Source organism: Ostrea edulis, chromosome 4 (assembly GCF_947568905.1).
Source record: "Ostrea edulis chromosome 4, xbOstEdul1.1, whole genome shotgun sequence".
NCBI lineage: Eukaryota > Metazoa > Mollusca > Bivalvia > Ostreida > Ostreidae > Ostrea > Ostrea edulis.
In genome coordinates this window covers 78,583,978-78,607,102 of record NC_079167.1, presented here as the reverse complement: position 1 = coordinate 78,607,102, position 23,125 = coordinate 78,583,978, and the positions used below count along the sequence as shown (strand labels likewise).

Below are 23,125 nucleotides of genomic sequence, written 5' to 3'. Positions count from 1 at the left end.
CTTATTCTTCTTTTTTTCGTGATTATGCTTTTTTATTGATAAAATGTGAAGATAACGAACATTAATCAATCTCATAACTCCTATAAGCAATACAAAATAGATAGTTGGGCAAATACGGACCCCTGGGTACACCAGAGGTGGGGTCAGATGCCTAGGAGGAGTATGCATCCCCTGTCGACCGCTCACACTCGCCGTGAGCCCTATATCTTGATCAGGTAAACGGATATGTTTTCTTCACCTTCACATTTTGATAAGCAGGGTTCATACATGTTAAAGCTACATTTATTGAAATATGAAAAGGTGAAGAAGATAACGAACAGTGATCAATCTCATATCTCCTGTAAAGAATACAAAATTACGAGTTTAGCAAACATGGATCCCTGAGCATACCAGAGGTGTGATCATGTTCCTAGGAGGAGTAATCATCCCCTGTCTACCGGTCTTATCCGCCATGATCCCTATGTCTTGATCAGATAAACGGAGTGATCCGTAGTTAAGTTCAGTGTGTAAAGAACGAAGATGAAATAGATATACAATGATAAATAGAGTATGTGGTATTAAAAGGGTGTATGATATAAATTTGATTATTTGGAAATTAATTGTGGAATTTCTATTACACTTATCAGAATTGTTAAATATAATGTACTGTTAAATCGGACAAATGTTGAAGACAAATTATAAGTTATGATAAAGAATCCTCACAACTACGGTTGTAGGCAGCTTAATAAGCTGGTGACGTTTCCACAAATTACGGTACGTACACTGTACTTTGTTTGGAAATATTGCACGTAGTTGTGGTGATATTGAGGTGAAGCCGAAGTTAACAATGGGTTTTTTGAGGGGTAAATATTTTCAATATTACCCTCAACTAGATGCGGAGGCCTCTGTGGCCGAGTGGTTAGAGCATCGCGTTCAATATCATACGGCCTCTCACCTCTGTCGGCGCGGGTTCGAATCCCGCTCGCGCCGGTAAGTGAGAAAGTTTCCCAGTTTACTTTCGGAAGGTCGTTGATCTCTTCACAGGTACATTGTATGTGGGTTCTCTCATCCAACAATAGAAAAACTGGGCGCCACCGAATAACTGAAATATTGTTAAGTGTGGCGGAAAACATCAATCAATCAACTACATGCAATATTTGTTTTGTTTTATTATACGGAATGTTATATAAACACTAAAGCAGAGAGACACGTCTGTTGACATTTTGTCAATCACTGTCATGCGATGTTTTGTATATCAATGCAAGGTGAAGATAACGAAGATAACGAATGCAGGTATTCACGTTTATTTTAAATATCGTCTAACAATCTACGGCGAACCATACACGAATAAATTTGACGCATGTGATGACCTTTATAATATCATCCGTTGTTAAGTATTGTTAACTGTTGTTATATTTTGTCACAGTGGAACGAATGCATTCAATTCTCAGAGCGTAAGAATACGGTTTTTTATCTTCTCAATCAGATTAGAGTATTTTACATGAAAGTATAATGAAATATGAAAATTTCCGTTTTCTATTTCTATTCCAGAAACAACTTCTTATGATGTCAAAAGGTCTAGTATATGGCTTCTCTTACGGTTTTAAAAAAAATATTTTGGAAACAGTTAGACTTCTTTATCACAAGAGCTATTTTCCAGTGGCTATGCATTTTACAGAACCTAACAAAATACGCATAATTACATGCATACCAAAAACTGGAAAACCATAACAGTATTTGAAAAACTGGAGTCCCATAAGCATCCTAAATGTTCTATACAAAGTAGCTTCTAGGTGCATTGCTGGAAGATTAAAAATATTTCTACATAAAGAAGAAGCTACGGTTTCTACAGTAATGAATGATTCCAGTACGAGTCCCAAAATCTGGCATTCAAATAAGGAATATATGGAAAAAACCCAAACTATGTTTAATTTGATCCAAAAATTGTTCTGTGGCATACGCAAGGAGCATGAAGTTGGCATAAAATTGCAAAATGTGCGAATCAATGAAGAAAATTCATAAATTCAGGGGTTTTTCCTTTTATAAAACATACAGCTCATGCGTCAACAAATCCATATTCAAATACATTGTTGTCTTCTATTAACACACAATACCAATTTTATTTTGTTTGACAAATGAGCACACCTTTTCCTAAGCAATATTCTGAATGGAATTTATGTTTTTACAGAGTGTATCAACCTTTGTTGTGAAGTGGAAAAGCCTTATTCATGGCGTAATAATGCTACCAAATAAGTGATAATTTTGATTTAGTTGATTTAGTATACTTGGCATATATCAAACTTACTTAAAACACAGATCAAGCTTAATTCAAGAAACATTTAAAACAGATAGATTTTGGGGTTCATTTTTGTGCATAATAATACTTTGTTCTTATTTGATAGGGATGAATAAGGTATTTTATAGGGAAAATACATCTGTATTAGGCCGGGGTATTATCTAATGCAATTCAGAATATTATCATATACAGTAAAATATCTGTATCTCGAATATGGTTTCTCTCGAATACCCCGCTTGAGTCGAAGTCGACCGCCGGTCCCGGCCGTTTTCCCTATATAAATGATTTAAAAAACTTCTGATATCTCGAACACGGTAATCTCGAATACTCCGCTTATGTCGAAGTATTTTCAAGGTCCCATGCCCTAATTTCACCTGGCTTATCTCGAAGTGCAGTCAATTTTCCGGTCTGCTTACCATACCTGGCGTCGTTAAAACACACGTCTCCGCCCGCGGCTACATCAATTATAATTAATGACCGCTAATCCACGCTCGCCTTTTCCGAGTAGTCACGGGTGGCCATAATTGTTTCAACAGCTCAGGTGATCAGTGAAGCCTTCCAACATTACGGATTAAGTCCACCGCCAATTATGAACCGACACGTCCGATTCCAGGGATGGTGTTTTGATTGATACACGCTATATCATTAACATGTGGGTTAGATAAACGCACAAAATTGTCGAAGTGAACTTGAAGTTAATGCTCATAATAACGATAATGCATTTAATAATACACGCCTCATCATTAAAACTAGAACATAGAAAACACGAAAATCTTCAAAGTGAACAGAAATTAAACACTTTGGATCACAACAACATATAAATAGAGACCCGTGAAATTTTCATCATTCGACAACATGTCTCAAGACAGTAAAGACAAGCTGCTAATCCCTGGCATTAAAAGAAAGTTAAAATCGCATACCATAGAAACTAAGATTCAAGCTATTGCAGATGTAGAGAAAGGAATTGACATTAAGGCGGCCATCGATCAAAAATACGAAATCCCTCCAAACACATTATCAACATGGATAAAAAATGCTGAATAAAATAGCATGCGTATTAGCTGTACTTAATAAGATATTGTATTTAATAAACATAAAAAGTTCTTTTTAAAAATCCGTCTTTTTTGTTTCTTACGTGATAGGTTCTTTCACTACAACGCAATAGCTACATCCTAGTCGGGCCTAGACATCAGTAAAGTAAGCATACAAATTGTACGATCATCTTAATTTTGAAACACATTGTGAATGTGATGTTTATAGATATGGAGAAAAAAAAAACACCGAAATATTTGCCTGTGAAATCCCACAATATCAATCAACTTGCATTATAAGAAACGGCAACGGGGTTGTTGTTTATAATGCAAATCCCATACTATGCATCATATATCCCCCTTCAAAAAAAAAATTCAAGATCGATTTTGGATATCTCGAACCCCCGGATATCTCGAAGTATTTTCGAAGTCCCTTGAACTTCGAGATAGAGATATTTTACTGTACCTGGGAGTAAGCATCCCCTGTTGACCGGTCACACCCACCGTGAATCCTAAACGGAGTAATGCGCAGTCGAAATCGGTGTGCCAAGAACGGCTTAACAATCGGTATGAAACATGTCAGACAGCATTTGACCTAATGATAGGTTGTATTGACGAACTAGATCGTTATAACGACCATAGAATTTGCGAAATGCTGACTTCAATCGAGACTGTTAAAACCCCTGTATCATCAACTTATTTGTCAGTAGCTTGCCTCGATCTAAAAACTGACTATACGGAAAACAAGCTCTTGCGTATCGAATCAGTTGAGAGATATAATCACCATATGTAGGTGAAATGGAATATTCCTACATAAATCTTTAGTATTTTAAACGAACGTGACATTACTTCCACTTTTGGTAATCGTACTTATACTGCAACAGCCCTATCAAAAGATGAAATTCTTCAAAACCATGCTTCTGTTTTAAACACATTTAATATCCCAGTCAATGGGTCTAATGAATATAAGTTACCGTACCTATACTGGATTCATAAACTATATGAAAACCCTTACAAACAAAGATACATTGCTGGATCCAGTAATTGCTCTACCAAGCCCCTATCTTTGCTCCTCACGAAAATATTAACAGCTGTGAAGGAGAGGCTTCAAACTTTCTGTGCGACTACATATGTCAGTATTGGTGTTAATGAAATGTGGATTCTAAAAAATTCTAAAGAACTTTTAGTAAACTTGAAATGGCAAAACTTTTCTCAAATCAATACCATCAAAACCTATGACTTCTTAACACTATACACGACAATTCCTCACGATAAATTAAAGACTAGACTTTTCGACATCATAGAGAGCTGCTTCTTCAACAGAAATGGAATGAGGAAATATTCATATCTAGTGATCAGTCATCCAAAAACTTACTTTGTTAAACACCACTCTGATTCCACGCACAAGTACTCTGAAATTAAAATTAAAAATATGCTAGAGTTTCTCATTGATAATATCTTCGTGGTCTTTGGTGATCAGGTCTTCCAACAGTCTGTTGTAATTTCCATGGGCACGAATTGTGCTCCTTTGTTAGCTGACCTCTCTATATTCATATGAAACAATCTGTTGTTGGAAGGAACAATATGTATAGATTAAAATCTTGAATTGGGGTCAGTAATTGATGGGAAGCCAATGCAGTTTCACCAGAAACGGAAATATATGCTCGTGTTTCGGTGTCCTCATAACTAGACGAGGAGCAGTATACTGGACTCGTTGCATTGAATCTTAACATGGTACATTGTGCATCTTGGTTAAATTGTGTTGATGTGATATGCTCCGTAGTTAAGTCACTGGATCCTAAATGAATCAGTAAAATTCAGGGGTTTTTTGATCGTGCTTAAGTAATAAATCGTTGAAGTTTTCCTCCTACTGGTCCCATTTCAGTCCTCTGAAACCTTTCCAGGTGATGTTGACGACCCCACAATCCAAACAGTTTTACTTGTAATACTTGGCTTGTATTACTTGAGAATAGCAATAAGTATGACTGAAATACCTTAGTGCTATGCATGAATTCAGTGCGGGTGTATGTGGTGTCTGACTTATGAGGGGTTAATAGAAATATGCATTAATTCGTAGTGTTGGAAAGAACTCGGTGTCCATAAGTTTGATAATTTGACAAACTAGGGGCTTGCCGGTTTGGTTGGTCTTAGACCTATGTAATGATACTTGAAATTGACATAGTTGGATTTGAAAAACTTCCGAAATCAGCTATGACAAAACTTCACTGACTCTGCGCAAACTGTAAAAAGCCAATGAAAAAGCTGCTGACAAACTACATGATTCAAAAGGCGAGGGACATACTGATGTTAAGGCATGACTTATTTTAACAAATAACTGGTATTATATAGGAAGTCTGATATCTTTGTTGACGCATACAGACCGCTTGACACCTTCTAGAGCTTTTGTGATAATGAATACGTTGGTAGTATCTTGGAAACCATGGATTTTATTATGATAAACAGTTGCACTCAAGTGCAAACAAATGGTCATATAGGTATGTAAGCTTATTTAGTGACAAGTAATGCAGCAGCTGATCGACGGGGACAGGTCATGTGCTGGTGAAACCATACTGTAAAGTGAACTGTTTAAACTTAGTTTGAGCCGTATTGTACGCAAGGTAAGTGTTGTGAACCAAGTGATCCGTTAAGCAGTCTGGATGTTTTCTGCCCTGTAAGTCCCGTATGTGGGTTAGTAATTGTGTAGGCCACTGGTCTGCCTCTGGTGCAAGTCTTCGAAGACGGCCCCACTGCAAACGAGATAATGCATCCGCAATGTGATTGGCCATAGCATTAATCACCCCTACTAACGTGTTCGGAACATATCCTTTATCGGTGTTAAGTAGAGCGTAAAATCAGAAAATATCGGATAAAATCTAATATCGCTGCTCTCGAGACTCCAACGCGATCTACCCGGTGAATTTTCTACCAGATATAGATGTGCTATAAGGAATTCCAGTGTTAATGTAAGTATCAATTAGAAATTATGGTATATTGTGATTTATTTCTTTTCGCAATATATAGATCTACGTATCGATGCATTATTTTCCTAACGACATCAAATAATAAAGCTTAAATAAGAAATGGTAAGAAAGAGTTATCGTCCTTAGATTTGGACCTAGGCCAACTTTGAGAGAACTTTTGATCATCGTGGAAAAAACATTGAGAGGGCGTCTCTCTAATTTCAAAATACCATATTTAAATTTTAATGTTTCATAGGGATGGTGTTCAATTTATCAAATACTGAAATGTTGCATACAATTTACCATTTTCACGCAGAAAATACTATAGTCTGTTTCATATTTGAGGCATATGTGTATGTGAATGTACATGTTACAAGCAAAAACAGATGCATTGCAAGTATTTTAAAACTTCTAAACTTAATATTTCTTTGGTGGAAACATAATCGTTTTCCTGATTTAACAGTATAAACATAATCATTAAATAAAGTGAATTCATTTTATGAAGAAAGTAAATTTTATTCATTGGATCTATTGGGGTGGGGGTGTATACTAACCATTCATAATTTTTTGAAACGTAAATATTTTCTTAATTAAACTCATTGATGCATACACCACACCTCAGAAAATTAGAATTAATGAAAAGTACATAACATGTATTTGTATGATAATCAGTTGGTACATATGCAATGAAAATTTTTAACTTTTCCTTATATTATATGATTTGGTGATAATTATGGATTGTAAGTGGAGGGAAAGCAATAATAAAAGGAAATTCGAACATGACTAGATGTAGTACAATGCATGTATACCATTGCCATAGCATATTATACAAATATGTACCAGTTATAATTTCAAAAGTTGATCACAAAACTGCAAAGGACACCAGGGGGCAGTGGATTCTATTTTATTGGATCCTCCCTTTATCCAATGCAGGATTGTATCCTACATTAGAGGACGACATATACAAAAATTAAAATCTTAAATCAAATATTAAATCCACAATATTAGGTTTACATTGCATGACACTGTAATTAAATATTGTTTTTTAAATATACATCAACTATATTTTGTCTGTAAGAAACTTTTGCCGTTTCATTTATAGTATTACATTTCTTGACATAATTAAACAGTTAAGTTTCAGAAATCAAAATTGAGCCATGAGCCAGAAACAGTTCTAGAAATTTAGGAGAAGACATTTTGCATGGTCATACATGGATTTGTTTTAAAGTTTGGGCAAGTTAAGACTCATAGTGTGCACTGAATATTATTGACCCTAAAGTAAAGAATTTTGTGAGCTCTCTTTAATGAAAAGCTGTGTTAATTATTTTACATGTTTTAATTTGTGCTATATTTTACTGAATAGATTTGCAAAAAGAATTGTGAATTAAATACAATTGTAACTGATCAAATATACTGCATGCTGATTGAGTTTTAAAAATTTAAAAGCATTATATAAATACCACCCGTAGTTTTTTTAAAAGATATATTTTTGAAGAGATAATTGAAGAAACATTGTTTGAGGGACTTAACATCTGTAATCAAATTCATCTATAATATGTAAATTTAATCAAACTAAATCTAAAAGTTGCATTGACATTAAGAATGAGCCCCTCATGTTCAATAAAACATGTTTAAATGGAGATTGTGATCAGAATGTTAAAGCTTAGTTTATAGTTAAAGGAAAAAGATATGAATTACATATCCCAATCTGAATTAAAAACAGACTGCTATGCAAGGTGAAGATAACGAACAGTGATCAATCTCATAACTCCTACAAGCAATACAAAATAGATAGTTGGGCAAACACGGACCCCTGGACACACCAGAGGTGGGATCAGGTGCCTAGGAGGAGTAAGCATCCCCTGTTGACCGGTCACACCCGCCGTGAGCCCCATATCCTGATCAGGTAATCGGAGTTATCCGCAGTCAAATCAGTGTGGCAAGAACGGCTTAACAATCGGTATGAAACACGTCAGACAGCATTTGACCCAATGCGAGGTTGTATTGACGAACTAGATCGTTATAACGACCATATAATTTGCGAAATGCTGACTTCAATCGAGACTGTTGAAATCCCTGTACCATCAACTTGTTTGTCAGTAGCTTACCTCGATTTAAAAACTGACTATACCCAGAACAAGCTCTTGCATATCGAATCAGTTTAGATATATAAACACCATATGCAGGTGATAATGGAATATTGCTACATAAATGTGGGAAGTTGACGATGGAGAAGCTGAAATCATCCCGTTTGTCATACAGTTGAGTTGTCAGTTTGCCGTTAATGTCTACTTTCAATAAAATATGTAAGTATGAAGCAGAAAAGGACGACTCTGTGGTGTCCTTTATTTCGAGCTCACAGGGATATATCAAATCGACATATGAATGAAAGCTATCATTGTTAATAGACAAAACGTCATCGATATATCTAAAAGTCGAATTGAAGGTCACAGCGAGAGATTTTTTCTTATATTCGACTCGTCTACGGTACACCTCCATACAAGGAAGTGCATCGTAGAGAAGCGGAATTTTTTTTATCCTTAACCAACCTGCCATTATCTTAACTTAAATGTTTTAGGAAACACAGCAATTTATATGTTTAGCCTTAATTCCAAATCATCATACATATTTGTGCAGTGTACTTTTGGGGGAATTTGAGTGATTCACCTGACCCTTTGAACAAGGCTATATTGAGCTCTTCAAAGGAATCCTAGATTTGTCAAGGTATCACATCATCTTCCTATAATTGAATGTAATGATTATGTTTTAAAGATTTTACAGTAGATTATTCTGTCACCTACAAAGCAAAATCATTTGATCTGTCCTTAAAGTTTTGGTCAAGCTATATATACTGTATGTAGATAACTATGTTTCTTAAAAATTGTTATTATATTTTAACATCTTTTATATGGTTGTATATGTAGATGTAACAGAAGTTATGAAAAATGTGTTCAGTGTTTTATTATGTAAAATCTAGTTAGGAGTACAACTATACATTTACAAATCATGTACATGCATACAAAGGCACAAACACAATTTCTACCAGAAAACTTTAATCAGATACAAGTAAAAAAAATAAGATTATGAAACTAAAGCTAATAATTGTACATGTAGCAGATCTTAGAAATATTTTCATGAAGCACGGATCCTAAGATAATAAGAGATACATTATTGCTTATGCTATCACTTTGCCTGTATTTCTGTCTTTGTTGAGTACATTACACTTGCAGATGACACACACTGTTTCATGGAATTTCATAATATCACATTTTTTGTTGCATACTGAATAACTGCATGAGGTTTTTTTTTCTTTTAGAAGATAACGAACAGTGATCAATCTTATATATGTTTTAATTGCTGACCAACAAATAGTACACTGTCATAGTGTAAAATGTAAGTATTCAGTATGTTAGTATAAATCGTAGGTATTTTTGAAGCATAATGTTACAGTTAGATTATTATGTCTCCCCTCTTCCAAGGGGAGACATATTGTTTTTTACTTTCTGTCTGTCCGTCTGTCTGTCACAAAATCTTGCGAACGCTTCTCCTCCTTTATGACTTATCGGACAGACTTGAAACTTTGTACAATGCTTCATTGCAATCTGTAAATGTGCATATTGTTGGGATGGGAGGATCCAATTATTTCCTAAAAATTATAGTGTATCTAAGAGGGATGGAAGATGTTTAAATAGCTTGTGAATGCTTCTCCGACGATATGGATTATCGGATAGACTAGAAACTTTTTACAATACTTCAATGCCATTTGCAGATAGGCAAATTGTAGGGACAGGGAAATCCAATTGTTTTCTTAAAAGTTATAATGGGTCTTAGGGGTGAAGGGTAAAAAATCGTTAGTGAACACTACTATATGGCTTATCAGAGTCCATAATGTTTATGCTCCTGTTCCTGCTTTCTCCTCCATACCATGCAGTACAATAAGGGGAGTTTCATAAGGAGAACTTCCAAGTTAGAGAGCTGGGCAGACATTTGTTTTTCCTAAAACAAGCTCTAGTTTCAAATTGTTATTGCGGTATTTTTGTTTCTCGTCTATAAAATGTATATTATATCAAATATATGTTTTTAAAAATATATAATATATATATATAAAGTTATAAGACTTTTCTTTCTGGTAAAATAGGCACAGTGTATATACAGCGTAGATAGAAATAAATCACATAGCATAGAAAAATTCCAAATCCATTTTAGCTCACATGAGCTGAAATCTCGAAAGAGCAATTCTGATCACTTTGTGCTGTCATCAGTCCATCTGTGCAACATTTTCGACTTCTTCTTCAGAACCATAGTTTTAATTTCATCCAAACTTGTCACCCTTTAAAAGGAAGATAATCACAAAAATAGGGTGAGGTGATTTAAAAATCTTTATCTCAAGAACTACTGAGCCAGAAAAGCTTATATTTACATGTCAGCTTCCTGGCATAGTGTAGATTCAAATCTATGAAACTCATGACCCCTTGGGATAGGATGGGGCCACAATAGGGGATCAAAGTTTTACATACAAATATATAGGGAAAATCTTTAAAAATCTTCTTCTCAAGAACCACTGAGCCAGAAAAGCTGAGATTTACCTGAAAGCGTCCTGACATAATGCAGATTCAAGTTTGTTAAAATCATGGCCCCAAGAGATAGGATGGGGTCACAATATGGGATCAAAATTTTACATACTAATTTATATATAGAAAATAAATTCTGTTTTTTTTTTATTCAACACATTTATTTAATTCTTTTAGTCAGGATTTTTACAAATGTCTCTACATCCAACCTGACCAGCGGGTATGGTGACTCAATGTTATTTACACGAACGCTTTCACACTTATGATAGACTATCATACAAAGGATAGAAGTAAAGATAAAGAAGAGAGAGGTAAAATTACTCTGGCTGCTGAACAAAAACATAAAAATAAGGGAAAAAAAATTAAAAAGTAAAAAATTGCCAACAATGGCTATGTTGTTCTGTTCACCCTGTGCACAATCTAAAAGTCATAAGATTTTGTTCACAAAATCAGTACAAATATATATTCGTGTACAAATTACATGCTGATGTAGCATTTATGCCCATAATCTTCTTATACATGCACATTGTGATATATAATCAGTTTTTAAACAATTTCCATTTTACATCAACTATGCAGTTCTTTCTAAGAGCTAAGTGTCTTTCAATATGATATGCATTGATCCAGATATTCTTACATTTTATTAGAAGCAGTGAACTTTCTTGATATCGAGAAGAATATATATAATGTTTCAAAATGAAATTGATTATAATAATATAGTATATATGGTGTATATGTGTGAAGCATTTAGATATTTTTTTTCTGATTGAAAGAACAAGGTACGATTGTGTACATAAAAAGGCCCCCAAAAATTCTCCGATTTAAATGTGTCTTGAATCAAGCTTGATCTGTGTTTTGAATAAGTTAAATACATGCCAAATATACTATCTCAACTTAAATCAAAGTTATTTCTTATTTTATAGCATTATTACGTTATGAATAAGAGTTCTTCCCGCCTTTTTTCAAAAAGAGCTTGATAACTGTTAAATTTCATCTAGATTATTGCTTAGGAAAAGGTGTGCCCATCCTTCGAGCAAAATGAAATTAATATATATTGTGTATTAAGAGAAGATGAAAAATGTGTTTGAATATAAATTTGCTCGACTTATGGGCTGTATGTTTTCTAAAAGGAAAACCCCATGAATTTTTGAAAATTTTCATTGATTTTTGCATTTTTTGGCAATTTTATGCCAACTTCACGCTCCTGTCATACAACACAAAGCAATTTTGGATCAAATTAAATGTACTTTGGATTTGCTTATATATTCCTTATTTGAATGCCAGATTTTGGGACTCCTACTGAAATAATCTATTTTCTGGCCCAGATAACTATAGAAAATGTCTCTACTTCTTTGTCCGTTATTCGTCGTAGTTGTTGTCGTTGGAGTTGTCGTAAACTTTTCACATTTTCATCTTCTCCACAACCAATAGACCAATTTCAATCAAGCTTGGCACTAAGCATCCCTGGGTGAAGGGGATTCAAATTTATACAAATGAAGGGTCATGTCCCCTTCAAAGGGGAGATAAACACAAATATGTAAAAAAAAAAATGTTAAGGTCATTTAAAAATATTCTCAAAAACCACTGGGCTAGAAGAGTTGAAATTTATATGAAAGCTTCCGGACATAGTGTAAATTCAAGTTGGTAAAAATCATGGTTACGGGGGTAGGTTGGGACCACAATAGGGATCAAAGCTTTACATGAAAATATGCAAGAACAATATCTAAATATGGGCCAAGGTAATTCAGGCGAGCAATGTGGCCCATGGGCCTCTTGTCTTTAATGCTATTGATACTAAATTGAAACTGAATAGATAATTAGGAGTAATGAAGGCAGGCCTTTACCAAACTTTGAATTGATTTTATGATTGCAGGGGTAGGGACTTTGATTCCAAGGTGAGTGTTGTCTTTATCATTTGAACGATTTCTGTAAGTCTGCTGGTACAGTATAAAAAGTCCGTGCATAATTAGGAAAAGCAAAAAAGGATGCACCAACATTGTGAATTTTGCAACCCCAGGGTTTTAACTTTAGGACGGGTCCAAATTAGTACATTATGATGTGTTGATTTACAGATATTATATCACGCAACTCATTTTATGTTGGTACTTTAAGGAACCCTCACCGTTACGGTCCTGAGCGCTAAGCATAGATCTAAACTTCTAATTATGTGGTTTCTCATCTACAGCTGGTGAAGTCTCAATATGAGTGAAAAATTCTCGACGGACGTAAAAACAAGGAATTAGTATTCATATTTCATACTGCAAAATAAATTTCAGATAGCTTATATTGATCGTTGTGAATTTTGTTTCTTTCAGATATTCATTTTGAGGAAATAGCTGATGTGCAGTGCACAATCCGAAATGAATTCATCAGTTTACACCATGATCTACCTTCAAATCCCGTACATAATCTGGCCAGGGATAATCTAAAGTGCAAGTCACAGACAAAAAGTTATAAAGATAACTTCCAAGAATTTTTAAGAACTTGTTATAACTTTGAAATGTATACATGTATATATACTGATATTGAATTAAATTTTATAAAATTTCAGCATCTGATGTTATATATATATAGACATACTGTAGAGATTTTCCACTCTAAATGTTCAGTTTCTTTAATGTTTATGGCTAAAAAAAAAACTTTTATGCAGATACATTGGTGTAACATTGTCCTACTATCTGATCAATACATATAGATAAGAAAACTATGTATATTTCAATATATGTGGGAAATTTTCAACCATTCTATTTCCATTTATGAGCAGTATAACTTGTACATGGTACTTCTTAACCAACTTTAATACTGAATAACTATAACTACCTGCTTGCATTCAATGCAGAGCACAGCCGTAGTAATGATTCACATTTGCTGACGAATTACTTTAGCATGAAGAGTAAAATTGTTACGTGAAGTTTTAAATTTATGAAAACAGACAAGAAAATGCATAATAGGCTTTTCACAGATATTTCTTAAGATATGTAGAAAATATGTATACATTCATATACTTTGTATAAATCCTGCTATTCTAGCTTCTTCCTAAGTGAGGTGTATGGTACGCCATATTTATATCTATTCCTATAAGGATTTCGTATATAATTTATGAAATACTCCTATTTTTGATAAGATATCTAATAAATCTGATAAGATATCTCATACAATTTACAGTTTATAAAATATCTAAGATATATTATAAATTATGTAAGATTTCTCATAAGATTTATAAGATATCTTGTATATCAAACATGATATCTTATAATGTTTATGAGATATCTTATAAAAATAGAAGATATCTTAAATATATTTTAATTTGATATCTTATAAAACAAAAGATATCTTAAATGTTTTATAAGATTTCTCATAAACTTTATAAATTATCTTGCATATCTTATAAGATATATCATAAACAATTTTAAAAAAAACATATCTCATAACTTTATAATACATGCAAGATATCTGATGTGTTTTATGAGCTACCTTATTAAAGTAAATTCATATGATACATTATAAAGTTTACAAGATATCTTATAAAAACTCGTTTTTTTTTTAGATATCTTATAAAATATATAAGATATCTTTTTAAGTTTGAGATATCTTATAATACATTACATATGTTTTATAAGATATCTCATAAAATATATGACATATATTGTTAAGAAATAAATATAAAATATATCCGATCTTTTATCAAACATCCAATTATAAAGGATACAATTAAGATATTTCATAAACTTTAGAGGATATCTTATACGATTTATAAGAAATCTTGTAAGTTTTATAAGATAGCTTATAAAATCTATGTGATATCTTTAAAGAGGAATAAATTTAAAAACGGCAACCATAGAAGCGTAGTAATAATGTCTAACAATAATTTCAATTTCATTTTTTTCTGTGACATTGACTATTTACTTGTAATGTGTTACATTATTTTGTGCAGTTTATATAAGTCGCAATTATATTGTAAGTGGGGGAATCACACATATTTTCTTCACCAATTTTATTTTCAATCCAAAATATTCAGTTTTTGTAACCAATGCTAAAGATGATTTAATTTGTTAAAAATCCTTGACAAGAAAAACATTCTTTTGTCCTGTGACTTGCCTACTCTCCTGTGTTCGAAAAAAATTCTTCATTTCTTACTTCGGGGGGAAGGGGGACTTAATTACTACTTACTACCAAACCTTACCTTTGATTTCGTAATTCGGGGAGGAAGGGGGATTGATATATATACAAATTATCCATCGATACATGTTTGCAGTTCTGTCTTTACCCTAACTAGCATTATAAATGAAAGTGGAAGAGAGCACTCATCCCAATTTCTCTATTTGCTTATGTTATAAACAATTGAATATTACCCCCCCCCCAAGACAAGAGAAGAAAAGACCCTCATGGCACGACAGTAAGACTTTAAATGACTTTAACTTCTTGAACTTTTCACTATTTCACAATCATCGCCGGTACTGACAGTACTTAATTGGATTTTCTACGTAATTGCAAGGTATCAGGACAACTCGCCCCCAAGACAACTCGCCCTCAAGACAACTCGCCCCCTCTTCGGGACAGCTCGCCCCTAAGAAAACTCGCCCTCAAGACAACTCAATCCCTCTCTTAATATAACTCTCCCCTTCATATCATACATGTTTACAATTATTATCTTTGGTCTAAATCCAAGAGGTGTATTAGCAAAATTTGATAAATTTCTTATAGATAGTATATATATACATCACAGACCAAAAAGACGCGTTCACATAAACACACTTTTTTATGCTAGACGAAATATTTTAGTGAAAATCAAATGTTTGGGATCAAATTCATCATCAACTTTATGTACATGTAAAATATATAATTTCAGCGGAAGCAAGTAAGCGTTTGGTAGGGAGAGTATTAGCTTGGTCTACGGCTGACGTACTATAATTATCTATAATCTGCATCTGTTGTTAATTCTAATTGTTTGATTTCTCCCAAGCTATTATAAACTTACTTCAAACGTTAAGGTACTCATCATGGGTACAAGTCAACTCGACACCTGGTTAATTCGGCACTTGAAAAAAAGGTTGATTCGGCATTTGGTGAACTCGGCACCTAGTGAATTCGGACTCGGCACCTAGTTAATTCGGCACCAAAGTCTGGTCATCTCGGCACCTGTTTTGATTTGTTTTAAAGTTGTTTCTATATGAATAAAAGAAAACGAATTGTGAGATTTTTGGGATGTATTTGACAATAATGTTTGTCGGTCTACGGGTGATAATTAGAAAAAAAATAATTATGAGACAGGTAATTGAAGATACATCAAATAAGCATTTTCAGTCATTTTCGTTAATTCTTTCCGTTTTTACAATTTCCCCCAATGTAATTAGAAATATGATTGGAGGAGCTCGAAATTTTTTGGAAAGTAACTATAGTTACAGGATAAAAGTCACAAATAAAAAGTCGCATTTAAATGTTTGATGGAATTAGGACAAAATGGCACAGGGCAGTCTGTACGAAAATATTAAAATTTTAAAAGAAATATGTTCTTGTCGATATAAAGGTTAGGTTATATGTACAATGTATGTTGTATATATTTTTGGAAAATTTAAAAGGTTTAGCTATAATAATCTTATGTGGTCAGGTTAATCTAAGAATGCAGTGGTGTCTGTTTTGATAACAATTTCAATCTAAGTCCCTACATAATACGCCGGTTTCGAGATACGTCCGAGTTATTTCCCTTTGGAGAACTTTCGTACATAGTAAGGCGCGAAAGAATTTGTTTACACGCGGGGGTGGGACAGATATTCATCACAGCGTAAGTGAATGTACTCAGTAAGTTTCCCATATGCTGTTTGATAACCCGAATTCGATTGATACACAAAGTAAGTGATAAGTATTTAGAGAGTATTTAAATACATAAAATTCTTATCCTATCACGTTATTTTGCTATTCATAAGTACCATATCCAGGATATTTCTTGCAAATATGACATTGTTTGTATGTTTCCACTTCGGTAAAACATTTATTTCGATAGTATTTAGTATTTCCCACATTTACATATTTAAAGAGAAGCCGCTTTGAATACATTTCATCGTCTTCCTCGTTGACTGCATATCCACTCTGTCCCACTTAGGCATTCAAAGTTCCACTAAATGCACCTCCTATACAGAAGAGTTCGTATCTCGAAACTGGCGTATTCAGCGATGAAATTGTTAAAACAACAAGGTGGTCGTATAAGGTTTCATTGTACACAAGGCGTGTGAGGTGATAATTACGAGGGGGGTAATGAGGGGACCCATGACCGGGCAGGTTTCAGTGTTCCTAGAAGTACGAAGATGGGAGGTACGTTTTGAAATGTTTTTTCGCACCACAATTTCTTTATATCCAGATTGCTTTTTTAAAAACTCACACAAATAACTGATTTATATTCCATTATGTAATAATCTTGATTCATATTCATGCGATAAGTTTGATTATATTTTTAAATGCACATGCAATGTTCTTATCGTTTTGCTTAGCCTACAACATTTCACAAGAGATCAGAACTTTTAATTTTTGTCACATACAGATAACCAGATTATATAGTATCAATCAATATTTTCACATGTAATTGGCAATATTCTTCAATGAAAATCAAGATTGGTATACATATATGTACACTTTATACTCTTGTGGTAAATGGTCAACATATGCATCGATTATATTCATCAAACTGGCAGTTATTATTACCATGACCTGTACAGGTCATAGGTTAGAATAATGATAATAAAGTATTGAATTGTTTGGAAGTATTGCATTGTTTAAAAAGAATCAGTAAAGCAAATCCGTTATAAAATTTCTAACATGGGAATTTTATGATTTTTCAACGGGAATTAGTTGAGAAACGCATTAAAAGATAATTGCATGTATCAGAATATTCATGCAAAATTCTTCGTCATGAAATGGTTCATTACAATGTATGATTCTCCCTTAGCGTCCATTGTCATCGTAAATTCTCTAGAAGGAAATGTTGGAAAACATTAACTCATCACGGCCATTAAATGTCTCAACAATTAAAATATGACAACTGTTGATCACCTTATTTTCTTCAGTTTGAATAACACTTCCTTGTTGGTTTAAGAATTCTAATATGCAAACGCTTGTCTTTTTGATAATATTGAGACTGACTTTGTCCTCTGGATACCGTAAGTAAACAATTTTCATACCATCTATATCTATCATATTAGTAACTCTCTCGTTTGTGAAGTCGACTACTGAAGATAAATCACTAATACACTGTGCTAACAATCATATCGAAACAAGGAGTGTTTCTACAAATGGTATCTCCAAATCAGGGTTTTTTCATATATATTATCGAAGTGGGTTTAAGTTTAGCATATCCATATTTACTATCATGCATCAAACTACAGTTTACATTTTATAAATATTTCCCATCAATTGGTTTTCAATTTGAATTATGATTTGTACTGGACAGTAAACACTCGGAATAATCCACAAAACGTTACATGTATTTTACTGTTTTAATTAATTAAATATTTTCCCCAGCAAATGTTGGATGATAAAGGTCGCGGTTTTAATAATCAATTTGATGACAAATATCAAACCGTCGTGTTCACACAATCGTGCCAAACGGTCTCCTAGGGATATCCAAAGCGAATAGTTAAGTGACTCACGTGCCCCTATGGCGAGCCATGAAGGATACTGCCTCTGCGGGAATTCCTTAGCGAGGTTTCTCATTCCTCTACCGAAAAAGGCAAGCTCGAATCCATCCGCTATAGCGTTAGACCCCTCACACAGGCTCTTCTTGCAAGCTGTGAAAAGCTTATATTGATCCCAAAATATTCATTACAGGCCATTTCCTGCTATACTAAGCAGTGCTAATCCGCTATATCCGCTGATCCACCACGCCCCAACTTACAGCACTTCACAAATTCACATAATCAGAGAGAGAGAGAGAGAGAGAGAGAGAGAGAGAGAGAGAGAGAGAGAGAGAGAGAGAGAGAGAGAGAATATATAAAGCACTAAAATGACCAACAACACAAACAGTGTGGAATTGTCCAAATTTCGGGACGAACAAATAAAAGACACTGTATTTACATAGATATGAAAGGCAAATTTATGTAATTATAACGAAGACAAACTATCATTAAAGCTAAACTACTAAACATGGCGTTTTCATATTGAAATCGTAAGGTTGTTCATGTAAGTATCATATGAATGCTTCTGCAATGTTAAGTCAACCAAAACTGTCGAAGGTATAGTCAATAAAAGCGTATATTGGGGTACTTAATGAAAATAATCTATGAATGATCAAATCTGTATTTTGTAATCTGTTAGGGTTAACCCAAGTGTATGTGAGTAATTTGTCATACTATTTTATTTCCATGAATTCAATTGTTAACATCAAGAAGTAAATGTAAATATATAAGTTCTACATGTATATGGTATGATTCTATTTTGAACAATAAACGATTTTCTACCGCTAACATGCATAAAATACCATATTTCAAATTAATAATGGTGGTAACCAACTTCTTTACAAGCATTTTAATGCACCGGACCACTCCATCTTGTCCATGAAGGTAAGGATTTTAAAAAAAATTTACCATCACACAAATAATCCTACATTAAGCACCCCTTTTCGTAGACAACGAGAAGATCACTGGATCAGGACCCTAGGCACTGCATTTCCATATGGATGCAATGATAATGTATATGATGTGGGAAATTTGACTAGTCCACAAGGAAATAACGTTAATGTGATGGGACTCTTTCCCAATACCCAAAGACGAAAACGCAGTCACGGACATCGTTCATATAAAAGACCAAGTATAAATGATGTCACGTTTGATTCACTTTTGCCTCACGTCAACAGACAATTGGGTCCACATCATATTCGTACAAAACTTTACTCTATTCCATTGAGGGTTTTACATACGTTATTTGAAGAAGCTATGGCTAGTCTATACTTGGATTTTTCAACACCTGAATATAGACTTCACTCTATGATTATGGATGTTGCCTACCACAGGCTCTATAAACCAGCACGGACCATGGATGATATTCCTTCCAAATCATGCCGTCAGTTCCTTAAGCTCAAATTTACAAACAAAGGAATAGATGCCGTCAACATAAGCAACATTCTTCGTCATAAAAGGGTTCAGTCGTGTATTCCAACTTATTTCAAGTTCAAGTCTACACCCTGTATTTCCTACAGCTATACTTCTACTATTGCATCCAAACTTTTTAATTATAAACAAACTTTGCAGTGCTTAGATATAGACCATCTTATACGTAATCCACCAACATGTTCTTGTTCTTCATCTTCTTTCAACTACAGTCCAGCTGGACATGTCATTACTGGTGATGTTGATATAGTTGAAAATGAGGACCTCAAATCACTTATTCTTAAAGGTCCTAAATACAGAGAACCTCGGTCTTTTAATTGGCGACAGAACTTCATCTCTATTATGAGTTCTGTCGAAGATTATGCCAGACGATGGGCTAAATATGAAAAAGAAGAACTTCATACATTGTCAGAATGGGTTAAAAGCATAAGAGGGATATTAAAATCCCGCATTAGACACATGAAAACAAAAGTACGTACCATCTATCCTTCTGTGTTTAGTAAACCAGAAGTGATAAAAGAATTAGATAGGTTACATGAGGAATATGTTTTGGTTCCAGCTGACAAAGCTAGTAACAACATTGTCTTTGTTTGTAAGGCTCATTATTACAACTGTATTTTAAACGAACTTGGCATTAATTCCACTTTTGGTAATCATACTTATACTCCAACTGCCCTTTCAAAAGACGAAATTCTTCAAAACCATGCTTCAGTTTTAGACACATTTAATATTTCAGTCAATGGGTCGAATGAATATGAGTTACCGTACCTATACTGGATTCCTAAACTACATAAAAACCCTTACAAACAAAGATACATTGCTGGATCCAATAATTGCTCTACCAAGCCCCTATCTTTGCTCCTCACGAAAATGTTAACAGCTGTGAAGGAGAAACTTCAAACTTACTGTGCGACTACATATGCCAGAAGTGGTGTTAATCAAATGTGGATTCTAAAAAATTCTAAAGAACTTTTAGTAAACTTGAAATCACAGAATTTTTCCCAAATCAATAGCATTAAAACCTATGACTTTTCAACACTATACACGACCATTCCTCACGATAAATTAAAGACTAGACTTTTTGACATCATAGACAGTTGCTTCTTCAACAAAAACGGAAAACGGAAATATTCATATCTAGTGATCAGTCATCCAAAAACTTACTTTGTTAAACACCACTCTGATTCCATGCACAAGTACTCTGAAGTTGAAATAAAAAATATGCTAGAGTTCCTCATTGACAATATCTTCGAGGTCTTTGGTGATCAGGTCTTCCAACAGTCTGTTGGAATTCCCATGGGCACGAATTGTGCTCCTTTGTTAGCTGACCTGTTTTTATATTCATATGAAGCAGAATTTATTCAAAAACTTCTACGTGAGAAGAAAAAATCTCTCGCTGTGACCTTCAATTCGACTTTTAGATATATCGATGACGTTTTGTCTATTAACAATGATAGCTTTCATTCATATGTCGATTTGATATATCCCTGTGAGCTGGAAATAAAGGATACCACAGAGTCGTCCACTTCTGCTTCATACTTAGATATTTTATTGAAAGTAGACATTAACAGCAAACTAACAACTCAACTGTATGACAAACGGGATGATTTCAGCTTCTCCATCGTCAACTTCCCACATTTATGTAGCAATATTCCATTATCACCTGCATATGGTGTTTATATATCTCAACTGATTCGATATGCAAGAGCTTGTTCTGGGTATAGTCAGTTTTTAAATCGAGGTAAGCTACTGACAAACAAGTTGATGGTACAGGGATTTCAACAGTCTCGATTGAAGTCAGCATTTCGCAAATTCTATGGTCGTTATAACGATCTAGTTCGTCAATACAACCTCGCATTGGGTCAAATGCTGTCTGACGTGTTTCATACCGATTGTTAAGCCGTTCTTGGCACACTGATTTTGACTGCGGATAACTCCGTTTACCTGATCAGGATATGGGGCTCACGGCGGGTGTGACCGGTCAACAGGGGATGCTTACTCCTCCTAGGCACCTGATCCCACCTCTGGTGTGTCCAGGGGTCCGTGTTTGCCCAACTATCTATTTTGTATTGTTTGTAGGAGTTATGAGATTGATCACTGTTCGTTATCTTCACCTTGCATGCACTCCAGAAGTCGTAAGGGTTGTCAAAAAATTCTGACTTAAGAATTTCGTAAGTTTTACCTTAAGATACGACGCTTCTGTTTTACTAACGTGTTCTTAAGTTTCCATCGTAAACTTAACTTGCAAACTATTCGTAACTTACGATCTGACGCTGTGCAAACACACTTGTCATATTCCCTTTCAATATTTCATAGTACTTGTATATTTAATATGGACATTCAGCAGCTGATGAAATCCTCATTGGAGAATTAACAATTTTAATGCAAACAAAGTTCAAAATAGATAATTGCTAGAATCTACGAATATTTTTGTACAAAAATGTATTCGTTTTTTATTATTGCATTTGAAATATCAATCGTTTTCATATATTCTTTAGATACATTTCAAACTATTGTAAATGACTACATACACTGTACAATACACTGGAATTATCCTCTTAATCTAAATACTTCACATAACAAAATGTATACATATGTACGAACAGAAAAATCTGCAAATTTTCCGTCTCACCATTTTTCAGTCATATTGAATTTTTCAATATTCATATTTAATTTTTCGATGCATTTACCATCACATGCCCTGTACATGGTGTATTAGGTATACACCACCAAGTGTATACCTTTGCTCTTGATTACGGAATGATGTACACTTTGTGGTCGGTATAGACAAATCAAACGCGCCTTAGGTTTTTAAAAGTGAAAATAGGCAAATATATGTTTTACCAACTCGTGGTGAGGGAAGAAAGAAGTTTGGATATGATGTACCCCTACTTCTATATGTAGACTAACATAAGTATTAATTTTCTCTCAAGCTAGGGAGACGATCGTTCTGACCCTCGCCTACCCATTGTTGAATCGGTATAGCGTAATATTGCAGAATAGGATATATAGGTAAACATAGTCAAAATCTCTGTTAAACAGCAAGACTGTGATAATCCTGAAATTTTATAAATAAATAATAATTCCAGTGTAGCGTTGGTGTATTTTTCAAAGAAAAACTTAGAACAACACTATATTGTACAAAATCCGAACATCTAATACAAGGGTTAAATCTATATTACAGCATTCGCTT

General features: G+C 34.0%; 1 long non-coding RNA gene across 1 annotated transcript; it reads left to right on the top strand.

The window, feature by feature from the left end:
- Positions 1-9,196: 9,196 nt before the first annotated feature.
- LOC130054371 (uncharacterized) lies at positions 9,197-13,375 on the top strand. Its single transcript, XR_008802681.1, has 2 exons — positions 9,197-9,659; positions 13,153-13,375. It is a non-coding gene; the product is annotated as an uncharacterized LOC130054371 (long non-coding RNA).
- Positions 13,376-23,125: the final 9,750 nt, after the last annotated feature.